This window comes from Mesoplodon mirus, assembly GCF_964341445.2.
Source record: "Mesoplodon mirus genome assembly, chromosome: 8".
NCBI lineage: Eukaryota > Metazoa > Chordata > Mammalia > Artiodactyla > Ziphiidae > Mesoplodon > Mesoplodon mirus.
Window position 1 is genome coordinate 60218514 of NC_138984.1, and position 14645 is coordinate 60233158.

General features: G+C 36.5%; 1 protein-coding gene across 2 annotated transcripts in view; it reads left to right on the forward strand.

Moving 5' to 3' along the window:
- Window positions 1-310: 310 nt before the first annotated feature.
- The window catches only part of ARHGAP15 (Rho GTPase activating protein 15), a 618249-nt gene continuing 603914 nt past the window's right edge, over window positions 311-14645 (forward strand). For both annotated transcript variants that reach the window (XM_082630937.1, XM_082630938.1), the window contains exon 1: window positions 311-417. The gene's annotated coding sequence lies outside the window, so the exon portion shown is untranslated. The remainder of the gene's footprint in view (window positions 418-14645) is intronic.

The window sequence follows — 14645 nt, forward strand, 5'->3', positions numbered from 1 at the left end:
TCGGTGCTTAGCAGGCTGTCCCTCTCCCTGTTAAATTTTTAACCATACATTTTGCCCCATTAAATCAGAATTGATGAAACCTTTACAAATGTGCAGTGTCTGAAAATTGAAAATCACACTGAAAAATAACAAGATTGTTCACTATAGAAGGTAATTTTTTCAAATCGAGTAATGATGTGATGTGTGTGGTTAACCGTATCTACGCAGGAAGTGGTTTATTTAAAAGTTTTTGTGCTCACTCCACACCCACCCACCCCGCCTTTTTTTTCTCCTCCAGTACTGAAATTAAGCAGCATCCAACCTAGGCCTACTTTTACAACATGTGACTTGACTTTACTGTTTTCCGTTTTTGCTAAAAGAGTCATTAACAGTTAGAAGTTGATGGCAGTTTCAATAACAAGTCAGCACTGAGGAAAGGTAAGTGAGTTCATACTGAACGTGCAATTTACACTTGAAAATATTTGGCAGACTATCCTATACTTCAGTGGGAATGTATAAACTTTTCCTACAAAATTGTGATGTTTTCATTTGTGATTGAAACATCAGTTTGTTTCCTTTGGTGTAGAGAAGAATATTGTTTTTAAATTTGCAACAGTTAAATTCTAAAGTACTTTAAAAGATCTTATACTAAGATTTTATATGAAAATATTAAAAACAGAATAAGGTATAGTTTTAGTTTGAAAGTGCTTTTAAAAATTGGGACTTTGTATCTTTAACTGACTGCTCTATAAAAATATGCACTCTTCATGATCCAGATAATAAAAAGAAAAAGGCATTTTGTAACAATTAGAAATAACATCTGAATTGCATGCAGTGTGAAAGATACCCACTGTAAAGTGTTGTAGTAAAGTTAGCATTAGAAACCCTTAAAAGGTGTAGTTTATTAAATTTACAGCTTATTAAATAGCTATTAAAAAGCAGGACATTTTCAAAATGCCAAAGAAATTTCTCTATCACGACATTTGATTTTTTTCCTAAATTTTATTTAAGATATAGTGTGATATGAAGGCACGTTTCTATTTCATAAGCACAACTGTACGTTTAAAGGAGAAGTCACAGATTACTTCACAGGGGGTTACTTCTGGGAAAAGAGGCAAATTAGAAATATACTTCTGTTATTTAGGTAATTATATAATTTTCCTTCTTTGAGATTTCCAAAACAATAACCTCAGAAATTAAAAGGATTTGTTAATCATTAACTGACAAGAACTTTTCTTTTATAGTGACTTCTTGCTTTTATAGAATGTCTTTGTGTGCTGTAACATATGTACAAAAAATATAAAAGTATTGCTCATCTCAGAGACAAATACCTAAAATAAATCTGACTGTAGATTTTTGAAGGAATTTTAATAAAAGCTCCAGATACGATCCACCCTTCCATAATATTATTTTTATTGTGCTGTTGGATGGGGGACATGAGGGCCCCACAACACCTATTTTTTTGTATTATTAAAAAATGGTTACAGGGTTGATAAGCGGCAACAATTTTCTTTTCTGTTATTGTCTTCTATTGAAACACTCATATAAATGTTTTTTGATGTGGTCAATTTGGTAGGAAATTATTAGTTATACTAGTACACTCCATTTTAAGACCTCTTCAATTGTCAATACTGAAGCTAGCTACTTGTTGACTATTAAAATGATCATGAAAAAACAGAGATTAGGACTTGATGTTCAATACATTTTTTGTTGTTAGAGTGTAAGAGAACCCTGGTAATATGTATTTGCTTTGATATTCTGATTAGCTTTTCAATTTGCTGTGTTTTCTCACAATGGAAAGCATTATTTAAATCTGTCTTCAATACTGTGGTTCTGAACCTCTGCATCTACAAAAGCTTAATAACTCAGATAGTTTTGGTTGATATGTTATTACTTTATTTCATTTTATTATAAAAGAACATCACATGAATAAACATATGTAGTACTTATATATTAGCAAGAATGAATATCCACATAAGTCTTTGGTACTGAAAAAAGTCCACTACAGTTTTTTAAATAATTTAATATTTTTACAAGCCAAATCTTTGTAAAATGATTGTTTCTTGCAGAAACTGTTAAATTAAAAGACAAATATTTTATGGAGTATGTATAAAATTAAGAATTAATTAAACATACTTAATATGGATTTATAAAGAGAAATAAGTAGAGATGATATTCATGTAACCTAAGATGCTCTCAGAATTGTTTGTAAAAACTACTAATGCATTAGCTCTGGGATGTACAGACCAAATCTTAAGAGGGTAAATTACAAATGGGTTATTATAGGTAGGTTACTATATCTTTATGCATTTTAAGCGAATAAGAAACAAATTTTGATGAAATAAAAACAATGCAGAGAATCTCATTTGGAAAGTCTTTAAAAAAAAAAATATGGGGATTCCCTGGTGACGCAGTGGTTGAGAGTCCGCCTGTCAATGCAGGGGACACGGGTTCGTGCCCTGGTCTGGGAAGATCCCACATGCCGCAGAGCGGCTGGGCCCGTGAGCCATGGCCGCTGAGCCTGCACGTCCGGAGCCTGTGCTCCGCAACGGGAGAGGCCACAACAGTGAGAGGCCCTCGTACGGCAAAAAAAAAAAAAAAAAAAAAAAAAAAAAAATATATATATATATATATATATATATATACACACATATACATATACATATACACATATACATATATATATATATATGCTTTTCCACTTGGGGCCAGGATTCAGCAAAATTCAGAAAGGAGACATTTTCCCCCTTTGATATTCCTTCTCTTGTTCTTTTTAAGTGTTCTGTCCCAGAGTGGCCTACTCTGTCCCCGACTTAAGGTCTGCCAGCCTTGGTCCTAGAGAAATACACCCTACACTTTTCCTTCCATCACACTCCCATTGTTTTTAAAATGTACTCATCCTATTTTCCAGAAGTTAGGGCATCTGATAAAAATAATCCATGCTCACAAGAGAGGGCTCCAGAGCTTTGTTTCTTGTAACCTGTAATTCAGGCCTCCCTTTCTCCTCCCAGTAGAATTTTAATAAATTCTCTCAGCAGACAGGATCCAAGGGAACAGCTAACTGTTGAGGACCTCAGTCTAAAGTTTGGAGACTGATGCCATTACAAACAGCTTGGGGAAAATAATTTGGGGGAGAAAGAGTGTTTTGTTAACCATTTGTCTTGTCTATGGCATTTAAACAAAATTTCTGAGTATGTTTTATGTGAAGGGTCCATCACAGAGATGTGTCCATTTCTCTAAGATATTCCTTAAGAAATATACATCTTTCTTGTAGTAGATGAAAACTAACTGCACTACATCTTCAGACTATTTTGGTATTCCCATACACTTAGAAACTATCTAACATAATCAAAAGTTTTACATATGTATTTTAAAAATCATTTAATATCCTGAATTTAGCACCATATTTTTTGTACTGCAAGATAAGTGTTATATAACTAAACTATAAAATGTACTTATAAGTATTCTAAACTTTAGCTTACAGTAGACAAAACTCCTTTGCTTGCAAATGATAGAAAATAAGCTAAAGTTAGCCTAGGCAATAGAGATAGGCACTGATTTGTATAACTGAAAAATCCAAGGAAAGAAAAGTCAGGCTGGATCCAGCAGCTCACACAGATTTACCAAGATCATTTTCTTCATCCCTTAGCTCTTTTTTTTCACTCCGCTATAAACAGTCTCTGGCAGAAGCTCACACTAAGTTGACCAGAAGGCTTCAGGTTTACCTCTGACCCTTTCAGCAAACTTTGTACAAAAGAATGCCTTTCCCCCATCACCACAGCAAAGGAACCTCAGATTGAGATCTGATTGGACTGAAGTGGGTTACGTGACCATGCTGAGCCAATCACTGCCTCTGAGACACAGACACCCTGCGTGACCAGGCCTAAGGTCACTGGCCCACTGTTGCATTGATGAGCCACCTGCCCCTGCAACACCTGGACTCTCCGCTGAAAAGAGGGGTCCCTACACTGAGGAACTAAATTCTTCCCTCAGAAGAAAAGCAACTTTATGTCTTAGAGGTAATACATCCATAGAAAACTACCACACGGCCACATCGGGTCACATTTAAAACCATTACTTAAATTTTCCAACCTCTGTAATCAGACAGAAAGACGGCGTCAGTTTAAGCGTAGGTCTGAAAGAAGCAAGTGTTTCAATTAAACTGAATTTTAAAGTATTTTTCAACAGCTACTCCATGTACAAACCCCTGCCCCATGATACTTGTCTTCTAAAAGCTTATAATCCAGTAAAAGTACTAGATTAATAATTATAATGCCAACAACTTTTTATCAAGTACCATAAAAAGATATAAGAAATATTCTATTAGGATTCAGAATTTCATCGAACATTTTTGTCTTCCTGTTATATGGTGGGCAATAAACTAGAGAATTTTGCAGGTGTTATATCATTTATCATATCCAGTCAGAGAAATCAGGACAGTTTTGGAAGAAATATTTGTACAGTAGTTCCCCCTTCTCCAGGGTTTTGCTTTCCGCGGTTTCAGTTACCCGCAGTCAACCACCATCCGAAAATGTTGAAGGGAAAATTCCAGAAATAATCCATGAGTTTCAAATGACTCACCTTTCTGAGGCAGTGTGAGGAAGTCTCGCTGCCCCGCTCCGGGCCGGCATTTTCGCGTTCAGCGTTTCCCCGTGAGGCACTGAGCTGCCTTCCCGCTTATCAGATCGTCGCTCTCGCGAGTTTGAGGTATCGCGGCGCTGCTGTTTGCGTCCCCCTTAATTTGCTTAATAGTCTCCAACGAGCAAGTAGTGCTTCCGGCCAATCGGGCATGCCAACGCATAGCCTTGCAGTGCTTCCTTTAAGCGATAGGGTGCCGGAAAAAAAAAAATTCATAGGCAGAGGTTGCTCAGATCTAGTGTACGGACGAGCCTGAATTTTCTGCCCGTGAAATTGTGAAGAAGGAAAAATAAATCTCTGTCCGTTTTGTTGTGGCACCTCGAACTGCAAAAGTTATGGCCGCAGTGTGTGGTAAGTGCTTAATTAAGATGAAAACGGCATTGAATTTGTACAATAAGATATTGTGTGTGTGTGTGAGAGAGACCACATTCACATAACTTTTTTTTTTTTTTTGCGGTACGCGGGGCTCTCACTGTTGTGGCCTCTCCCGTTGCGGAGCACAGGCTCCGGACGCGCAGGCTCAGCAGCCATGGCTCTCGGGCCTAGCTGCTCTGCGGCATGTGGGATCTTCCCGGACCGGGGAACGAACCCGAGTCCCCTGCATCGGCAGGCGGACTCTCAACCACTGCGCCACCAGGGAAGCCCCACATAACTTTTATTACGGTATATTGTTATAATTGTTCTATTTCATTATTAGTTGTTGTTAATCTTTTACTGTGCCTAATTTATAAATTAAACTTTACCATAGGTATGTATGTATAGGGAAAAACATAGTCTATATAGGAGTCGGTGCTATCTGCGGTTTCAATATCCATCGTGGCTCTTGGAATGTGTCCCCGTAGATAAGGCGTGGGGGGCAGACTACTGTGATAGTATCCAGAGAAAGCTAGGACTGGGGAGATGAGAAACATTCCAAAAGACAGGAAGGGAATGTGTCAGGGGACAAAAACGTGGAGTATCAGAGAATTTCCCGGGCAGAGTGAGTTGTCTCCTGTTGTTAGCTGTAAGTATACTAGCAGGAGGTCGGGGCAGACGGTTTGAGATTCTAATAGGGTGAACCTGCTGAGCAGATCATGACTAAGGGCTGTAAGTACCAACAGGGTTGTTGAGCGGGGGAAATCCATCTCTGGATGGCCACGTTTTGCATCTGGGTCGGCTATCTAGCATCAGGATTTATTTACTTCTTGTATATACGTCACTATTGGTGACATACTCTTTAGGGTGATTTAGAGAAATGGTGGTCGTCTGTGAAGGGAGGTATTCCTTTAAGACAAGTCACTGGCGCACCACCCCAGGTGCCTCGAGGTTCTTATATAGGCTGTGGTTATAATGATTTTTTTTCATATTTCGGAGCTTTGTTGTGTTGTTTTTAATTTAAGAATAAGTGATACAGTGAAATGGTTTGAAAACAAACAAAACCTAAATATAAATATTTTAGTGAAAGTCTTTCTAACATTCCTATTTCTATATACCTCTGTTTACTCCCACCTTAACCCAACAGGCAACCACTTTTCATAGTTTTTTTTTAAATCCTTCATAGTTTCTTTATGCAAAAGCATGTATGTATATACACACATGTGTGTGTATATATTTCTTTATTATATTAAAGAGAGTTCACTATATACACCTCTCCACTCTATTTTTCTTTCAGTAATATCTTAATTACATTAAGATATTTTAATTATAAAAATAAGAAACTGTCAAATTCTCTCTGTCTCTCTCTCTCTCTTTATAGTTGTACAGTATTCCACTGTGTGGATATAGTGTACTTAATCTAACCAGTATAAAAGAGTCATAGGTGTTTTCAATTTTTTGCTAATATGAAGAATGTTTTAATATAGTTGTGTACATTTGAAAATATATCTATGGAATGAAATCCCAGAAATTTCATTTATTAAAACTATTTATTTATAAGCCAAGAGATAAAATAATTTTGATAGTTATTGCCAAACTATCCTTCATGTTAGTTGTAACTTTTTGAATTTCCATCAGCACTTAACGAGAGGGCTGGCGGAAGCTCCATAGCTTTTCTAACAGATTGTGTTACCAAACATTTCAGGTTTTGCCAGTCTGTAGAAAAATGTATCCTGATATAGTTTTATGTAATATTTCTGTTATTATGATTGAGGTTGAGCTTGTTTTTAAAAGATTAAAGGTCTATTTGTTTTTCCTAATAACAGAATGTATCCTTTCTCAACTGCATAATTAAGGACCAAAAGCATTAGTTAAGTTCAAACCTAAAATGAGATGTTAAAGGAAATAAGGAATCGGGGCTAGCATATGTAAAAATACTTTTTATAAAGCTTGAAATAAGCAGTAGCTTAAAAAGGATGAAACATGAACACTGAAGTGAAGGAAAAGAGAAAAGCAATGAAAATAAAAATTAAAAAAATTTTAAAAAAAGAAAATATATCCAGACATCCAACAAGGTCTCAGAGGATACAAGGACAGATGGGTGTAATCACTAGCTCAAGTAGATAAATTAACCTGAAACAGAAGGAAGAGCACTTTAATGAGTGTGCATGTAGATGAACTGGATACAGATAAGATGAAGTGAGGAGAGGAAGGTGAGGAATACTTGCTTCATGGATTCTATCTTCTTTGAAGTGGTAGGAAAGTCCATTTGATGAGAGGGAGTATTTAGAGGATGCCAAAGAATAGGCAGACTATCTTATTTTAAAAATTGACCTCGTCAAAAACATATAGTACAACTGTGAATTTTAAAGTTGATTTTTCTCTTTCAATGGGCATCAGCCCTATTCAATTCCATAAATTCCATATTTATTATTCCATAAATAATTTTGAGCTCCAACTAAGTACACTGTGCTATGCTAAGAATTACTGGGGATACAGAGACTCAGTGTGCTAACTAGCCAGTGAAACCATCTTAGGTAGCTTAGTGCACAAATACAAGAATTTAAATATAAATTTATAAGTATAAATGCAAGGCCTTAGACATATTAGAGAACATGCTATGTCAGAGTCCCAGTGGTTTCATTTTACCAAATCCAATGGCTATTTATGCATCTTCGTATTATCCATATCTGAGTTGCATTTGATGCAACTGAACGTTCCTTCTCTCTTGAAACTCTCTCTTCACTAAACTTCTATGATATTTCATTCTCCCAGTTTTTCTCCAAACTATTTCGATGCTCCTTCTCTGTCTCTTTGCTAACTCTTCCTCATTATCCAACCCTCTAAATGTTAAAATGTCCTGTACTCAATCTTCAGATTTCTACCTTTCTGGTCCTAGCTATCGTCTTCTTAGATTATTCCTAGGTGCTCTTATTTAGTGCCATGATTTTAAATACTATCTATATTCTTTTTTTTTTTAATTTTTCATTTATTTTTGGCTGCATTGGGTCTTTATTGCGGTGTGTGGGCTTCTCATTCGGTGGCTTCTCTTGTTGCAGAGCATGGGCTCTAGGCGTGCGGGCTTCAGTAGCTGTGGCTCATGGGCTCTAGAGCAGAGGCTCAGTAGTTGTGGAGCATGGGTTTAGTTGCTCCGCAGCATGTGGGATCTTCCCGGACCAGGGATCAAACCCGTGTCCCCTGCATTGGCAGGTGGATTCTTAACCACTATCTATATTCTATTTAGACCTCAAGACCAAAACTTCTTGTTTTTTAACACTAAAACTGTAAATGCAGTTGCCTACCTATCATCTCCAGTTGAATATTTCAAGAGACATCAAAATGAGTATGTTCAAAACTAAGCTCTTATTTACTCCCCACTTACCCAACCCAACCTGCTTCTCTCCTATTTTCATTTATCTCATTTAATGGCACCATCATTCATCTCTCTGTTCAAGATAATAAATTAAGAATTACCCCCGGGGCTTCCCTGGTGGCGCAGTGGTTGAGAGTCCGCCTGCCGATGCAGGGGAAACGGGTTCGTGCCCCGGTCTGGGAAGATCCCACGTGCCGCGGAGCGGCTGGGCCCGTGAGCCATGGCCGCTGGGCCTATGCGTCCAGAGCCTGTGCTCCGCAACGGGAGAGGCCACAACAGTGAGAGGCCCACATACCGCAAAAAAAAAAAAAAAAGAATTACCCCCAATTCCACTCTTTCTCTCATACTCCCTACCCCAAACCACATCCAATTAATCAGCAATAAGCAGAGCCTGCAAAATTGACTTACCTCCCATAATCCTGTTTACTTTTCTCAATGATGGCTCTTGAAAAGTTATATCTTTTTTTTTTTTCATACTAATGGCTCTTTTTATTTTTTGTTTCTTGGTATAATGAATTTTCCTCAAAACCTGCTACGTGAATACACTACAATATGTGACATTTAGATGACATCACAATTTTAGATAAACCACGCTTACTAATTCACTTTCTAGTTTCAAGTTAGAGAAGAATCATACAAAATATATGGAGCAATGTTGATTTGAACATTTTTGAATGAACTCAAGAAGGTTGAAGAAGTAGCAACTTGTAGAACATTCCAGTCAGGTTTGTTGGCCCTAAAATTGTTTTTTTGTTTTTTTGGGTTTTTTTTGCTGTAACTATGCTTTGACAGCAAGAAAAATGTAAGTTTCATGAACATTGAAAATATTGATGATGTAAAAGATACAGAAAAAAAGGAAATTTAATAAATATACTTTTTATATTTTATGTACTTTTTTTTTCAAATTGTTGTTACTACTTACATAAACCCATTTTTAAAATCTATTCATGCATTTTTATATTTATAAATGTTGATTGGGTATCTTGAGCTTTTATTTAACTGATTTTCTCTTAGCAAGAATGAATTAGACATTAAGTAAGGGGTAAATGTGTATCAAAATATCCCGAATTTAATCACTTCTTACCACCTCTACCGCTGTTACTGCAGAGTCCTCTAACTCATCTCCCTGATTCTAATTTTTACATGATAGTCATTCCCCAAAGGGTAGCCAGAGTGACTTTTTAAAGACTTAAATCATACAGTTCTCCAACTAAAACATTCCATATGATTTTCTGTTATACTTTAAATTAATTCAGTCTTTTTCCATGATTTGTCAGGCTCTCTATCTAATTACTCTGCTTTTGTTTGCTTAAATAGCATTTTGGATAGGAGGAATCATTATTACATTGTTTAGTAGCTATCTTTACCCTGAACTGAATGGTCCATGAGAGTACTGACCTTGTTTGCCTTATTACTATGAATACCTAGACCAATGGTAGGCATATAATAAACACTCAATAAATATTTGATTAGTGAAAGAACAAATAATATAAAAGCTGACTGTGGGCTGTAGAGTCAGGGAAGGCTTTCTGTAGATTTGTGACTTCTCTTGGATATAAAAAAATAAGATAAGTTTAGGGGAAGAGAAGCTAAAAACATATTTTAAACAAATGACACTTTATGGGTTCATTTTGAGCAACGTGGCAGTGATGAAAGGTTGGAATGGAATGCTGGATCCATTATATACTGTGGCACTTTTTTGAAACTCAAAACAAATAACCCTCCATCTGAAAACATATTGCGTAAATTGATAGAGAGCACCAGCTACTTCTAAGCGTTTAAATTTTAAGCTGTTTTTCTAAAACCAGGGTATTAAAATTGAATAATTTTGTTTACTTTAGATTCATTTACTAAACACTTAGAGAACTTTTTGTTTTAGTCTCTGCTGATGTAATGACAAGCTTAGAGTCAAAACGAGATTTCTTTTTAAAATACCTAGGAAAGGTAGAATGCTCAGGAAATTAAGTGCTGAGTCGGGGGAAATTTTTTTTTTTTTAATTTATCTTTCCACTTCAGTTAATTTCATATTAGAATTTTAAGGGATAGAAACTGAGCAATGAAGCCCTTATTCATCTTATTCGGGAAATCAAGTAATCTTAGCCTCTATTTATACCTTGATTGTTCTCCTAAAGGAAGTAGAATGTAGGAGGGAAAATGAGTGTTGATTACCCCAGTGGTGTCTCCAACACTGTGGTAGGTACCATGGTGTTACCCCAAACAAACAATATCCCCTTCTTGTCTAGATGCTTACAGTAGCATGAGACATTCATTAATATAAATTATTAGAGTGGCATTATTAATAATAATCATCAGAGCTATGATTTATTCAACGTGTATTCTGTATCAGGTGTTTTGCATACCTAATAGTATTTGAACCCCACAAAAATCATGTAAGAGAGTTAGTATCTCCATTTTAAAGATAAGGAAGCTTAGGTTAAGTGGGTAAGTGCCCAAATTTATAATGCTGTTTGGTTGGTGGGTTATGATTTGTAGGCAGATTTGGGTAATGCAAAATCTGTGTTATATTCACTATGCCATGCTATAATTTCTAATCCTGTTAAGTGTCAGCAGTTAAGTGATACTGGACTTCATTCATGAGGCCCTATAGTCTGAAAGGGTCTAGAAGGATCCTGCTTTATTTGATATCTAAAACTATGCCATCTGTGGAAAACTTGTTGCTTTTTCACTATATACATATATCCTTATGTAGAGATGTTATAAAATATGTGAGGAAGAAAACATTTTTTGCCTTAGTTTTTGTCATACTGTAGGTACTTTTTCTATTTCACTTCTTCTGTCTTCTCTGGACCCTATGTCTCCCTTCTGCCCTTAGATTCCCAATTCCTTCTTAGAATCATGCTGTCCATTATGGTAGAGACTAGCTACAGGTGGCTATTTGGACTTGAAATGTGGCTAGTTTAAACTGAGTGTAAAATAAACACCAGTTTTTGAAGACAGTACAAATAAAAAAGTTATAAAATATCTCCTTAATATTTTTACATTGATTATGTGCTAAAATTATAAAATTTTGACATAGTGGGATAAAATACATGATTAAAATACATTATTTTAATATAATCACTTATTTCATTTTACTCATCTAGTATGGCTACCAGAAAATTTTAAATTATTTGTGTGGCAAATTATTTCTAGTGGATGGCACAGCTTTAGGCCATCTCCTCTTCTCACAAGACTACTTTGACATTCTTATCCACTCTTATGATTTAAATTTAATCAATATGGTCCTTAATTTTTTATCTTTGGCTTTGGTCTCTCTCCCAATATTGTTCCTAGTTCCAATTGTCACTTGATAACCTCTTCCATGATGTCCCATCAGAAGTTCAAACTGAATATGTCCCATGTTAAACCTATAATCTCCCCACAGAATCCCCGTTCTCTTTCCAACTTCAGTTAAGCTATCTCTGTTCTTCAAATCACTTAAGTAAGTGAGCTTGGTATCTCAAAGGACTCCTGTCCATACATCCAATCAACTGTCATTGTTAGGGGCATCCATTTCCTTCTCTCTGTGTTTATTTATTGTCATAGTTACTAATTTGGATATCCATTAAGTTTTTTCTAGACTATGGCAAAGGGGTTTTATTTACTTTCATACTCCTATTTCTCTTACCTCTTTATTTTGCATATTTAAGATTTATTTTATGTCTTCATGGTGATGGTTGGGTTCAAGTTAATTAATACAAGTAAGAATTCCTGTGACCTAGTTATATTCTATTTAGAGTTTTAAAAGTGATTTTGAATAATTATTTTATGTGATTATTCTAGCAAGCTAGTGGTAAAAGCAGAAGATTTAGTAGAAGACAGGGAAGCTTGGAGAAATAGAAGTGTTTGAGGACATGCTGAGAACATATTTCTCCCAAATTCTGGTCTAGAACATTTTTATTTCTTGTGGAGATGGTGAAGATTTTTTTTTATTTGGAGTATAGTTGCTTTACAATATTGTATTAGTTTCTGTTGTACAGCAAAGTGAATCAGTTATACATATACATATATCCACTCTTTTTTAGATTTCCTTCCCATTTAGGTCACCACAGATCACTGAGTAGAGTTCCCTGTGCTATACAGTACATTCTCATTAGTTGTCTATTTTTTTTTTTTTTTTTTTTTTTTTTGCTGTACGCGGGCCTCTCACTGCTGTGGCCTCTCCCGTTGCGGAGCACAGGCTCCGGACACACAGGCTCCGCGGCCATGGCTCGCGGGCCCAGCCGCTCTGCGGCATGTGGGATCTTCCGGGATCGGGGCACGAACCCGTGTCCCCTGCATCGGCAGGCGGACTCCCAACCACTGCGCCACCAGGGAAGCCCTAGTTGTCTATTTTATACGTAGTAGTGTATATATGTCAATCCCAATCTCCCAATTTGTCCCACCCCTCCCTTCCTCCTTTGGTAACCATAAGTTTGTTCTCTACATCTGTGACTTTATTTCTCCTTTGCAAATAAGTTCATCTGTACCATTTTTCTAGATTCCACATATAAGCAATATTATATGATATTTGTTTTTTCTCCTTCTGACTTACTTCACTCTATATGACAGTCTCTAGGTCATCCATGTCTCTAAATGGGACAATTTCGTTCCTTTTTATGGCTGAGTAATAGTCCATTGTGTATATGTACCACATCTTCTTTATCCATTCCTCTTTGATGGACATTTAGGTTGCTTCCATGTCCTGGCTATTGCAAATAGTGCTGCAGTGAACATCAAAAGGGGTGCATGCATCCTTTTGCATTATGGTTTTCTCTGGATATATGCCCAGGAGTGGGATTGCTGGGTCATATGGTAACTCTATTTTTAGTTTTTTAAGGACACTCCATACTGTTCTCCATAGTGGCTGTAGCAATTTACATTCCCACCAACAGTGTAGAAGTGTTCCCTTTTCTCCACACCCTCTCCAGTGTTTATTGTTTGTAGATTTTTTGATGGCCATTCTGACCGGTGTGAGAGATAGTAAAGATATTAAGAGCACTGCCTGGGAAGTCAGAAAAAACAAAGTTCAATCTTGGGCTCCACCACTTGCTAGGTATTGTAATGTTATATTGTACAAGTTACTTAATCTCTCTGAGCCCAAGTTTCCTTATCTATAAAAGGAGGAGTTTCCTCACAAGATAAAAAAAGAATGTATATAAAGAACTTTGCCTAGTTTGTGTCACACAATATTGTTTTAGAAGGGTTAAATGTAGCGTGAATAGTAGTTATAGTAGTAGTTGTTTTATCAGGTTGTCTTGAATCAAATGATGACCATTCTCCCCTTCATTATGATATAAAAATCATGCCAGGATAATTTTGATTTATTTCAATTCTAAGTATTATGATAGGATTTGGAACTCATCAAAGCAATTTCTTGCTATTAGTTTCATTTCCTCAATACAGCTGTGTGGAGGAGAAGGAAGAAGACTCACTCTTTTCTTGTTTGTTTACCAATTTTTGGTTGATATGGAAATTTTCCTCTGAGCAGCTCAAAATGTGTCCTAACCAAAAATACCCTTTAATTTTGAAGAATTAATATTCATCACACAGAGCAGTTTAAAAAGTGAAAGGCAGCCACTGACTCTTGGACTTAAAATTAAAATGAAGCAAAGAAGAACTACAGAAACCAGGAGAGAGAAAAAAAAGTAGAATTCTTTTCACCCATTTTTATATTATACCTAATTTTTGCCTAGGGTTATAAAGTATTAATGCAGATTGTTCATGAGGCATGGGGGTCCTAGCAAAATGATTCTGAGGAAAAAAATAAGATGTTGGGATGTCCAAGGTGCTTATTCAGTTAACAAAGTCTTTTTTCTGTTTTTATTCTGTTTTGTTTTCCCCCTGAGGAAACCTGCCCAGGATTCCATGTATGGAGGTTGACTGAATACACCAATCTCAATCCTAATCCTGAAAGCACTTGGTATTAGGATATCCCTTAAATGACAGCAAGGTGTGGCAGTGGGAAGTGACTGACAGAATGCTCGGGAGATAAGTGGCTGTGGTGCTGTCCCTGGAGAATTAGCTGCATCCTACAGGCCAGAGGGCTTTAGGTTAGAAGTCTGGCTCTAAGAAAGTGGATTAACACGTGGGCCATAGTTTCAGGATGGGAAATCAGCTTGAAAGGAAAACCAGAGACTAGTCAGTATGGCAGATGGGTAGAGTATGTCTTGAGTCAGGGATGGGGGCAAGTTGAGATGCAGTGGATGTTCTGACTTCCCCTAACCATCATGCACTGTATCCCAGGTCCATTTGGCAGCTTTTGATGTAGAGAAGTAGGAAAGAAGCATGAGAATCCAGTAACACTTGGGACTGAGAATCA